We start from the raw sequence: 14,179 nt of genomic DNA, 5'->3' as shown, positions 1-14,179 counted from the left end.
AATAATATTGTAATAATTATATATACTGCAATCATAACAAGATTTTCAAGTAAACTTAATTTATATTATTTTATATATTTGTTACGAAATGAAAACGGAATGCAAAACAGAAAATAAATATCACGTATATACCTATTATAAATTATAATAAGAATAAAAACTTTAACAATACTAATATTTTATTTTATAAATATATATAAATACAACTTGCATTTTTGTAGTACAATTTATTTTGTGATTTTTGGTGCAATTATACAATTTTATTATGCAATATTTTTGAATGTGTTTAATGCAATAAAATCCGGTCTTTAATTATAATAATATTCCAAATTCCAACCTTTGTGTGTGTGTGTGTGTGTGTGTACACGTCATTAGTTCGGAATCTATCGATGAGTCGATAATTATTCGCGGAATGAGAAAAACACTACTCTAGTATAATATTATATACCAATACAGACTACAGTTATACATTATTTTATCATTTATTATAAATTTTAATAATATTGTACATTATAATAATATATAATATCATGTGACTTGGTATAAGATGAAATGACCTCTGATTCTCAGATTCTGTGTGGACAAAAAATTTCCGATATTTTGTCATAGCGTTATTCCATTATTTAATGTGCATATAGTACTTTTTCCAGATATTACGGTCATTGCGTTCGTAATAGTTATTTATTAGTGGTTAGTAATCACACCATCAGACTGAATGCAAAAGGTTTACTATATATACTTACTATGATTATTCATACACATTTATTAAAATATATTGTATTATTATTTGCACAGTTTTATTCGACTTTTAAGAAAGACGATTTTAAACTAAAGCAACTAACCATTAAGGGTACAATTAATTTAAATATCATATAACATAATAATACGAAATTCAATGAAATATTATTACAATTGAAAAATATTTATAAAGTAGTTGGAAAGTAGGTATATAGGTATTATACTTACATAATTCGTTTATTTAAATAGGTATAGAGAAAAAACGGTATCGAAAAAAATTAGATACACTCCGTGTCTAATCCCAATATATTGCTATCCAAAATTAACATGATAAATTAATAATCTAAAAAATGCAAATTATCCAATGTATGTCAATCACCAACACCTATTATCATTCGTAATATAATATTGTTTACTTTTAAAATTAAATAACTTTAGTATATATCTTGTGTATCTACTAATCGAAAAAATATAGGTAAACACGACCATTAGGTACTTACCTACTACGTTTATTTGAATATTTCTAGTTTTTCTTTTCAATTCAATATATTTCTAAATAGTTTGAATATAAATTTAAAAAAAAACATAATATCAACTATTTAACAGAAACTAATGATTATTAAACACATATTATATATTAAATGTAATTTAACTGTACGATTAATTACACTAAAAACATTATACGTATAATATAATGGTATGTGTGTACATCATAAATTTATGGTAAAGTATAGATATTAATACTATATATCTTATTCAGTTTTTCTTAATCGATTTATAATCATGTCTTATGAAATCCCTAGCTATACCACAGTTACTTGATGATTCAATATTTATTATATATGACCTTGCGTCAAATAGTTCATAAATTGCAGATTTTTAGACATTGAAGTCTTATAGTCAACGAATTCCTAATTATTTAAACCTTGAAAACTTAAGCTGATCATGAATAAATGCACAGAGTTAATAAGCGTATACATTTTTAAATAAATCTTATTTAAAAAAAATAAACTGATACTGATTTTACAAATCTTAATGCTCGAAAATTAATAAAATTATAATTTGTTTTATGCAGGTATTAGGTACCAATACGTCATATGCCTCACTCGGTTGGGTCATATAATACAAAATATTTTGCTCTTTGTAATATTAACATGTGATTAAAAGTACCGATTAACAATCGATGGTAAAGGGATTGCACTTATTGTCGATATTATGATCTTACTGTACAATGGGATGAGCATCGAATTAAGATGAAAATTATACTAAAAATTAAAAACAGAAAACTATTTTGTCGTATGTATAATAGAATAAAAAAACACAATATACATATACACCTCCTAATATCTTTCTATATTTATCATTCGTGCCCGTCAAATAAACTCAGCGTACACAACTCACACACATACATTACGCCAAAACACATGTGGCGAGAGGTGTAAGGTTATTCTTCGGGTCATCTCCTCTAGTCACTATGGGAGTTAATTCATGTATATGATATATTTTCGTTTCGTGTCCATATTGCATGTACTGCGACAGTATAATGGTATTATTATATGATAAGAAATACGAGGCTTTTCCTTCTGTCGTTCAAAAACCCATAAACAGAAACATTTAGTCAAAAGTTACATTAGTAAAAACAAATCTACGTGCAAACACGCTCAGTTTAGACAAATAGGTACCACGTGTATAATAAATTCGTTTGTCTATCCATCAGCAGCGTGCGTTAAACTTCTCAGAAACATTACCAATGATTTACGCAAGCACATCTGTTAATGTTTTTTTGTCACTACATAAAGATTCGTTGATTGACTATATATACATGCAGGGGTTTTTTTACTCTATAAAATCGGTTGTATAAGTTAGGTAACAAATAAACATGCTGTATATACCTTTATCAAAACGAGTCTCACTAATCAACCCCCTTTTACACTATATATTATGTTGTATTTGTATCAAGGAAATAATAATAATAATACAAAATATGTGTTCTCGAAATGTTTCAAACTATCGAGTAAAGTATAATAAATAATAAAAATAATGGTACCTCTGTAATAGTTTAAAACTAAAAGTTATTAAATATATCTCCACCACACACCTCAGGTTTATCATTTGCATCTCAACTTGTATGTGTGTATAATATAAATTCATTTTTGACCCGTGAAATAATTTATGTTACATAATTAGATACACGTACGATGAAAACACCAGTAGTAACTACATAGTAATAATACGCGTTGCTTCTCACGATTAAATCGAAATACATTTTACGGATCATTATTATTGTTAAATGTGCTTGAAACACAAGATGTTAATGTGAGCGTATATTTTTTATAGTACCTATATATTACTGTGTATATATATCCAGCAACTCCAGCCACGGATATCAACTTCATTGTAACCGAGTTGATGGAAAAAAAAAACAATTATTTAAAAACACAAACCGAAGCCACAAATCAAATTTAATAAAACAATAATTAAATATCTATAGAAGAGGATTTGTCGGGAAAAAAATGTAACAGACTGATGTAAACTATGTATACTGCACAACGCCGACGTTTGTATACGCCGCAGGCTACGCCTACCTGTACGAACACCGCCAGCTAATTACCCATCACTTATTCGACGTTGAGCGACAGTTTCAGAAATAATACATAACAACATGTCCACCGTACCTAAAAACAACCAAGCGATTGAGCGAGTATTCAAATAATATTATATTACGTAATACACAATGGTGTAGGAATTGTACCGTATATATTCGGTTTATATTGCATATTATTTAAGTTTAAAATTACATTAATTTTGGATTTGCGTAAAAATATAAATAAAAAACAAAAAATTATTTGTGATATATAATGATGATATAACATACATCGGCGTATCGGTGTTATGCGACTTATATACAAATAATGGAAAAAAGCGATTATTTTGTAACAGCGATGTATTTTTCGCTAAATGTGAAAGTCATTGTGAACAGAAAATCGTCAAGTAAAACTCTAAAAACTTTCAGAGACCGTTCCGAAATGCGCTGTGTTTAATAATATTCTAGCGGACACGCGAATCGCCTGTGGGAACCAACCCGCGACTCGATGTGTGTGTACGAGACGCGTCGAATTTTCTCTCGCAATTAGCATGGAATAACATAATACAATAACATGGAACACACATTGGCATAACTATTTCGTATATCGTATATGATGATACATAATACTGTATTATCGTAGGTATTGTTGGCAAAATAATAATATTAGGTATATGTGTTCACTTTCACGAGTCTTCACTCTTCTATACTGTGTACATAACATAATACAATAATATTATAATAATGAAATATTGTGTCCGTATATATATATACGAGTACGATACTATTTCGACGGGGTGTGAACCGAATTATAGTCCTTGACTGCAGTTTTTTACATATTATTTTGTTGTACGTGTGCTAGCCCCACGCGGAAGAGACAACCTGCAAAATCACTGACGAAATGATATCGGCAAACTGTCTAGTAACACGTACTTAGTGGTAGTAGTATAGTATAAGTAATAATAGTATTATGGCGTCCATGTGTTATGTGTAACATACTATTATGACACTGTATATGCCGTATATTATAAACTAGACATATATGATACGTATAGTACCTATATATTATATGAAATTCACGACGGTTTTGTGCAGTGAAAACTACTCTGCGTATAACTACATATCCTTGATGGATAAAGGAGTGTCCTTGTCGAGTGCCGCGCGTACAACGGCTCGTTTTGATGGGGTATTGTTGTTGTTGTTGTTATTATTATTACTATTATTATTGTTATTATTGTTATTAACGAACATGTGTCAATATGATATTTTGTGGACAGTTGCTGTAGTATTGATAATAATGATAATCATAATAATATTATTACCTATGTATTATGAATTGAGCATTTGCAGACACGCGGAAACCAGGTGCCATTGTGATTGTATTTTATACAATATTATAATACATATATGCACATGATGTGCGCGTGCAACGTATATATAGTGCAGTGGAAAACGATCGATTTTAATTTCCACGTTTTTCATTTTTATATTAAAGATGGTACCTACATAAGTAGGTACTCCTAGTAAACAACATCAGGCATTATATCTACATTATATTGTATTTTACCCACTATTTTGAAAAACCGGACTACGGAAGGAAGGTAGGTAGGTACAACGAAATGTAATGTGGCTATAATATAATATATTTACCTAGTTATATTTTTATGCAATTTAATATAATTGTAAATCCTAAACATATATTATAAGTACTTTAATATAGAGTATAGACATACAAGCATTGAAGCATACAACGTGTATTAATGTAATATGCATACACGGGATAGAGTCTGTATCTGAATATTAAAATCTAATATGAAATGACCATGCAAAACGTTATTCGAACAATCCTTGATTTTTTATATGTATTTCGATACAATATATTATTTTGACGAATTTGGAATTGTAAGCTGCCACAATTGTGTCAGAAATAATTACGACGACTACATGCGTACCTATTATAGGCAATATCAATATTATGAATTACAATACACTGATTACAGTGCTAAATGTTGAAATAATATAGCGTATTTGATGGTAAGTGATATATATATAATATATTAGTACACTATACTGTCTATGCTATTAACAATTGGTCATTATTGTTATTATTATTTTTTCAAATGAATAAGTGTAAATGTATTATGTAGTATAATACCTAACTGTGCAAATTGTCTTTTATGACTGCGCAACGTGACAAAAAGTGAAATCCCCGAATATTTTGTAATACAATTTTCGTTCTCGTGCGATTAAACGCAGCATAAATATTGTTAAATTGTTTTTCTTTCATATACCTAAACGCATTCCAAATCAATCGAATAACTACAGTACCTACACTTTTACAATGAAACAATAAATAACAAGATATACGTTATTGTATTGAAAATAATGTTTATAATTTTTTCCCCGTTTTTACATATTACTTTTTAGTATAGATAATAGATATATGAATTCAAATTGTCAATAAAAAGAAAGTCCAATCCCGTCAAAAAAAATAAATATGAAACTGAATACAAATATACTATACATTATTGACGTATACAGATATTTATGTACTCATATTGTCGATACAAGAAAATTTGGTTATTTTTATCACATAATTAAATATAATTTTATAAATAATATATTCTTCTATCGAAAATAATGTTTGATTGTCAACCATCTTCGTGACAATCGAACTACCAACTAAAATAGTACAAGCCTGTAATCGTATTTTTCCTATATTAGGCACTTTTATGAAATCCATTTTAATGTGAATTTTACGTAATTATACTTCCAAATCAGTCTGATTTCGAAACAACTAAAAATGCGTTTTGACGGGAAAATAATATCGTAATATCGTCAGAGAAGCCTGTGACCTCAGATAATATATCAGAAATTGTCTTACTACTATGTTAAAATATAAATTGAGTTATTATTTATGTAAGCAGCGACAGCACAAATAAGTAGGTTGCTTAAAATAGTATATATATATATATAGGATATAGTATAGAAAGCAATTTCTTAGAAGTTTCTCGAAAAATCTTGTAAACCCATGCACTCTATAAAATCTAAAATGATTTTATAACAGACCGTTGGCACCATAAAATAAACATAAACATATATAGATGTATATAATAACAATCAACTGTGATCTTCAATTTGAAACGTACCTACTCCTATATGAGCAACATTTTTATTATTAAATTGTATTTACATAATCGATTATTCGCACATGAAATCGTTTTTGAAATATTATGCTTATGCCATCATATTCAATATTGGTATAACATTATTGCTTTTACAACAATCGTCCATGGACGGTCTCATACACATAAAAATATTTTATTATGCGGATCATAATATTATAGGTATCTATGGAATATGAAGAAACCATTTTTAGTTTTGCACTATTATTGTTATCCACTATTTTAGAATAATAATTAGTTTATTTACACAAACCTATAACAGATGTGTTACCTAAAACGTTCTAGTTTTAAGGATAAAATAGAATCCTACAAGTAGGTACTTTGTACAGTGTACTCTCCAGAATAATAATTTAGTAATCTTATTCAACCAATTAAATTGTAAAAAGTTTACATTAAAAGAGACCCGGGCAGAATAAATAATTGTCGAGTACCAATTAAAAGTTAAAACCTAAATACAATAATTATTGCAAACGGTCAATATTTTGCTAAAAATGGTTAAATCATATAGTTTTCTCAATATATATAACTGAGAAATATTTTCTAAACTTCATATAACTAGCTATACTCGTAAATATAATAAAGTAGAAAAAAATCAAAAGTTCATTAAAAAAAAAATGTGATTAGCGAAGTAAAAAATGTACACACGTAGTTGTATAAATTATGTATAAATATAGTCCTATAAAATATAAGTAAATAATAATCATACTAGGTTTTACATTTAAATAACCACCGAATAGAACGAAATAAATGTCTGCGGTTCTATTCGCGATATGAGACTATAATAGTTGTTTGTAGACGTACATAAAAAATATCTATAAGGTAAGTCTAATAGCTAGATACGTTTAATGGTGTTTAATCAATGTTTTTACAATCAAGGTATAATCGGGAGACTTTGAAAGTTTCAATCAAATACAATAATCGGAGATCGTGATAAAAAATAATATTCCATGTCGTCAGTGTATCAATTGTTACGAAACTTATAATAACCAACTAGCAAATATAATGATTTGTGACAATAATGGATTGAAATTGTACCACACTGCACAACGTAGGCATAGGTGCAAGTACTCTGTACTCACACATTATATCACATTGCGAGAAAATTGCCAAATATTACGGCTATAAGATAGTTTTGCAAGTTTTTATTCTGGATGTGTGTATACAATATAAAAAATTATTATAATCTTGTTTATATAATATTAATGTTCACACATTACACAGTACACTGCAGTAACACTGCGCCGCGGTAACTTTTGGACCAAACCCCTCCCTTTGAGCTTATAATAATATATCAAATTAGTCTAAGTACATAAAAAATCTAAATTCTATTTGAGTTTTATTGTAATTGCATAACATTGTATATTACTTTTTTTAATTTGATTGAATGAACTATGTTTTCAACTTTTAAATCAATAAACAGAAATAGTTTAAACTATTCGATATTTGTACTAAATTCAAGATCAATTTTTAAATCATAAATACATCATCATGTATGCTATGCATTAAATGTAACGAATGTATCTATAACTATAGAAAAGTATAGCGCAGCGCTTCTCAACCAGGGTGTCGCGTAGGTCAAAAATAATAAAACGCTGATTTAAAATTGATATTAATATTAATAGGAAGGATATTAAATATATTAACATTTTTTAGTGTTAAAATTTTTACCTATTATAGATTGGGGGGGGGGGGGGTATCGTGAAGTGATCGACCTATTTTTAGGTCGATATATTTTATATAACTATTTTTATTTTGGGGGTCGCGACACCTAAAAAGGTAGAGAAACGATGGTATAGCGATATGGTACTAAAATGTGTAAGATATTTTTTTTATAGTACTTATGTTACTGATATTTATTTTGTTGTAAGCTAATAACTTAGTATAGATGATACTGAACCATAAAAAAAATTTATAAAAAATGTGCTTGACGTGTTAAAAGAGCACCTAACACCTAACATCTCTTGAACAAATCCCTGCTTTACCACTGCAATGCGTTTATATTTGTGTGTAGACTGTAGGTAACTCGGCGGATACACATAATAATATTTATTATCTATAGGTACTGCGTGTGGACTGTGTTGTACATGAGGTTCTTTGCGCCTTACGTAAAGACTGTGCGCCGACGATGACGATGTGTTTATTCGGATGATCGCGAGAACACGGGAAATGACACGATCATTTATTATCTTGACAAGACGTTTAGACGACATGCAATTATTATTATCGTGCACTCGAATAGTATGTAATAGCGGTTTTTTTTTTAATTCACGCATTATATGTAATACAGGTAGCGAGGTAGCTGTACAATATACATACACTTCCATGCAGCAGTGTAGCACGTCATCGCTTTTGGCGTTTCCGTCGCGATTACTATCTACCATTGAGTATTAAACCATTCGTTTTGCATATAGATGGCTGACGAATTATACCTGATTTTAAATATATTTATATTTTCACCTGCGTCATGATAATATTATAGCGACTGATCATAATATATTATGAGATTGAGATAAATATATTAATTCGTATTTAGATGGTACATATAGATCGATTAGAGTTAGGCTAGGACGTTGGCTGTTTGTCAGTCGAATAATATTTTTATCCGTGGCGTGACCAGGACAGACTGAGAGCTTTTTAAGAGCATGCTATACCCACATGTGTTGTCTTCGTCTTACAACGTGCAACATAGCAAAAACTATTTTGCTTGAGACAACTTTACACTCCCTGTATTTATAGTATAATTACCAAAATTCTACAACGCGCAATGAAGAACTTTGTCTAGACAGTGTCTTTTTTTTGATACTACAAATCAATAATTTGTAATAATTAAATGAAAAAAAACAACTTATGTTCTTAAACTGACAAATTTAATTGCATTGATATTATTAAAAAATAAAGACGATGTAGCCCAAATAAAGCTCTTCCCTATGCGTTATAAAATTTTGGTAATTTTACTATAAATACAGGAGTAAAGTTGTCCCAAGCAAAACAGTTTTTGTTATATCCTATGTGATTGTAAAACGGAAACAACACTGCAAGTGTGTCATCCTCTAAAGTACAAAACCTTCGCCTTGAACACGTATAATACTTCGTGACTAATATAAATAGTTTATTTTTCAATATTTTATTCCTTTTTAGTTTTTAAACAAGAATTTTTGTTTAGTAAAAAAATTGTGTCGCTAGCCAAAATTTATCACACCAAAGAAAATTTAAAGTGTTTTCGGTTTTTTTTTCACGTCAATCAAATGTTTTAAAATTGTAGTTTTTGATTTTGTTTGATTTCTCTTCAAATAGTAAACAATCGTATACAGCATGTGTTTATAAATTATATTCTCATCCTTCTTAAAATATATTGCTTGTGTGGGAACCGTTTTCCTTTCAACATTTTGATTATATAAGTACTTATATGTGTGAGAATGAAAAAAAGGAAAATGTTTTGTAAATATTCCCCAAATTAGGTGAAAAACATTCTACTCTCACTCTTTCTCTACACGTGCTAATTATAGATGACACGTGATTTGAACACAATTAAGTATAACGTACTGTTTTCAGTCCAAATACGTATAACACATTTACATTTCGCATAACTTAGAAGTTACCAGCTAAGGTCGTAAAATGTATGATAATACAATTATGAATTTATTAAAATTATTAATTATTAATAAATACAGTTAATACTGTTAATAGGTTCCTAGATATTTTTTTCTCCCTTTTTTAATTAAATTGTCTAGCTGTTGTTAATTAATATTAACGATATTAAAAAAAGAAAAAATACATAGATCATGGATGAGATCATTTATCATTAAAAAAAATCTGCTATATATTTCAAATAATTTGAATATATACATAAATGCATCATTTTAACTACAGTTATATTCTGATTCAATTGTTATGAATTAAAATTAATCAAATTTAAATATTTTATCATACAGTTACTCGATTTACGGTTATACTTTTTAAGAGTAATAATTTAGAATAATTGTACCTGTGACCTGTATATAACAATTGTAGACACTAAAATTAATAATCACATTTATAACTATGAGAAAGTATAATATGTATATGAATGCCATATGGAAATGACATGTAAAGATATTATATTTTAAATCGAAATCAAAACTGTTTTAGATTTAAAATAATACCTAGTCTATAGGTACTCTTATCAGTAAAAAATGATTAAAGTTTGTTAAAAATTCGGCAAATATATTGATAACAAATCTCATCAATCGAATCTGTTGTTTATAATTTAACTGTAGATAAGATTTTAGTAAGATGATATTGGTGGTTATATGTCTCGATGTTATGGAGATAAAAAAAAAACGTTTATATGATTTTAGTAATTTACGGCCTTAAATTTATCAGATAAACAAATATTTGCGAAAAATAAAATTAAACGAATAATAAAAATGATTTATATTGGATGCGGTCTGAATATGATGTTTCTAAAAAAACTACACAAAACAATATTAGGTAGCATATTATGAGCATGTCATATTGTACGCATGTTGCATATCTCATTCAATCTGGAAAATCTGTTAGAAAAGTGAGGTCTCTCTGATATGACCTCGTATTTGACACCATTAGATATAGGAAAATACAAAACTCTTCGTTTCCGGTTGTATTATTAAAAGTTGACGGAAATGGTTATACCGAATGATTAAAAAAATGATATTAATATAATACAAAACTGGGTTTCGACAAATAATATAGGTAGGTATTTTATTGTGTATATTTTGTATGTTAAGTTATTATTAGATTCAACATAACATATTCCTGAATAGTATTCAATATAATATTATACACAAAAAAAAATTGATTACAACATTTATGGTCATATTCCTGATTGTTGTATTGGTTTCGTTTCAACAGCGGTTTAAAATAGAGTATTCCGTTATAATTTTATTTTTGTTATTATAATATAATATAATTTATTCAAATACTTCAATAATCTGTATAAAGAACGAGTAAAACATAACAGCCGTGGCTGAATTACGTTATACTTACCCATACTAAACTGTTACTATACACACACGACGGTATACGGGGACACGGGGCATTATAAATATTACTGTTGTATGGGTATAAGGTATCATATTATTAATTAATCGTGTGTTGAAAAATAAAATTAATGTTAAAAGAATAAAAAGCAGGCGTAAAAAAATGAAAATTCTACACATGTTAGCGTGGTGCTCGTATATAAAATATAAAAACTGTCTGTGCCTATACATATATAGTGATGTATAAATATACATATAAGCTAAGCTATATTAACTATATTATATACTAGGTATATAACATACGCAGGTACGAATAGGTAATATCTATATATACGTCTACACATCAATTGGTCGCGCTATTGGTTACATGCGTGTTACAGCTCGTTATCGATTTGTTTCAAGACTTTCAAGATCATTATTTCCTTATTGGTATATAGAACACACTGACAATATCATAAAATCATAACATATCACATAAAAATGGTTTAGTGTTTTTTTTTCTTTTGTGTAATTTTCCCTATCGTGTTTTTCATATATGTATAAAACCAAAAATCTTGTACACATTATTATATTACATATATCTATATCTACATATAATATATACATCATAGTTCTATGATAGTCATCGTACGTATCGCGTCTTTTTTATATACCACCTATAAGTTATATGTGCACATATGTCAATTTATTAGACTTTAATTTGTAACGACCTCATATAACGGAACTGTGCAATTTATATATTTCCTCGATTAAAATTTAACCAAATATGCCTACTGGTGAAAATGTGTCACTTTTATTTCGGTAAGTTCAATTTTTTACATAACAAACTAGAATATACAGATTTTTAATATTTTTATCATCAACGTCGTCATTACTTAATTAATAAAATAATAAAAAACATCCAAATTCCAATAAACCAATACCGCCAAATTTAAATTTTAAATAATCATATACTTTACTTTTCCGTAATGGACCAACAACCTCATGAGCTATAAAATAATATATGTAATGTCACGAACAGGAATAATATGACAGGACACAGAAGACCTTGACGTAGAACAGTAGTATATTTTTGATAGTAACCCTATTGTTTTTTTAAATGTTAAACATTCATACGTGGAAACTATTATAAGATAAACTCATTTTTTTTTTAACTACTCCTCGGAAATTAGTAAAAATATTGAGCATATTGGGTAAGCTTTTCTTATAGGTACGGACGTCTGTTTGAAACCCATGTGCTAAATGAAAATATTATACCTTAAAAAACCACCACTTTAAAAACAATAATTCACAGATGAGTAATGTATTTAATATATTATTCAAATGTCATTGTGAGAGTCTTACGTAAAACCAATCCCCAGTCTGGCAGACTCCAGATAATGTTTAATGAATTTTTATACAAAACATACATTTTTAATTATATGAATCAAACTCGAGCGATTAATGAAGGTTTTTGAAATGATTATTTACGTGCATTTAAATATTATTTTTTTATCAAATATATAAAGTCGCATCAACCGTTGCACCACTGCACAGCAAGTCGACTGTTTAATACGATATAGCTAGTTCCATCAATAACAATTTCATGTTTATAAGTTATAACGATAAAACAATTATTATATTTAAAAAAATAATAATAATAACATTTGAGACGCCGTTTTTACACCGTTGTTATATACACATTGGTACCTATATAGTGTATATATATATTATATATATGTGTGTGTGTGTGTATACTACATTATAGTAATAATAACAATGATTAATAATAATAATAATAAATAGAACGGTGCGCGTTGGACGTGATATCATTATGATCTGTGTGAGGACCATTACCTCACCGCGCTGAGGCCAGCCAGACAATCACAGACCTTACGCCATCCACACGATTGACACGGAAACGGTCAGTGTTAAGTGTTAACCACAGACAGAAAATAAAATAATTTTATCATCTATCCATGGGATTTGACTCAACGATATAGATTATTATAGGTATAGCTATCAATTATCCATTATGTAATCGTATGTATAGGTCATATAAAATATTATGCTGTTTAGTATAGCTACTAGGTACCACCGTCGTTGTGACTTTTATAAGTTAAAAATAGATAGGTTTAACTTTTAATATTAACTTAAATTTGTCAACATTAATTTAATTAAAAAGTTTAAAAAAATAATAGTTAACTTTAACAGCCTTACTATTTATAGTAATATTGAGGAGACTTTTGATGTTTTTACTTGATCACAAGTGTCGATCATCAAGCCCAGTAATAATTTTACCCACATATAATTACTTGTCTAATAAAGTGATAACTATGAGAGATCAGACTTATAATAATTAATGTTTCTCTCCTCAGACACGAGCCACTACTAAATTGTTCTATCCGACCGGTAAACATAATTAGTTTGGTTGTGAACGACGGTGAATGGTATAGGTATTCCACAATTAGTTATTCAGTATAGAAACATAGAATTATTAGTAATAGTATAGTAAGTTGTAATACGAGAAGTATAGAGTTGTAGCAGTATAGCTGTAGTAATAAGAGTAACACTGCACTACAGTACCTAACGTACCTATATAAGTAGCAGGATCAAACCAAACATGTAATCCAAATTACCTTCATCTTGACTCGGTTCGTATTATTAAGTTTTGAATTATACAGTTGTAAACCTAT

The 14,179-nt window shown here is 28.3% G+C and overlaps 1 protein-coding gene across 5 annotated transcripts in view; it reads right to left on the bottom strand.

Moving 5' to 3' along the window:
* LOC107172425 (metabotropic glutamate receptor 3) overlaps positions 1 to 14,179 on the bottom strand; it is a 77,778-nt gene that overhangs the window by 35,025 nt on the left and 28,574 nt on the right. The window contains exon 3 of one of the 5 annotated variants that reach the window (XM_089220680.1): positions 14,079 to 14,175. The exons of 2 other annotated variants lie outside the window; for them this stretch is intronic. The gene's annotated coding sequence lies outside the window, so the exon portion shown is untranslated. Of the gene's footprint in view, positions 1 to 3,323; positions 3,414 to 14,078; positions 14,176 to 14,179 lie in introns of all 5 variants that reach the window. 2 more of the 5 variants (XM_089220679.1, XM_089220681.1) reach the window with 2 other exon arrangements.

Source organism: Diuraphis noxia, unplaced genomic scaffold, assembly GCF_037042655.1.
Source record: "Diuraphis noxia isolate RWA-SAM2 unplaced genomic scaffold, SU_Dnox_SAM2 contig0002, whole genome shotgun sequence".
Taxonomy (NCBI): Eukaryota; Metazoa; Arthropoda; class Insecta; order Hemiptera; family Aphididae; genus Diuraphis; species Diuraphis noxia.
This window is presented reverse-complemented; position numbering and strand designations above follow the sequence as displayed.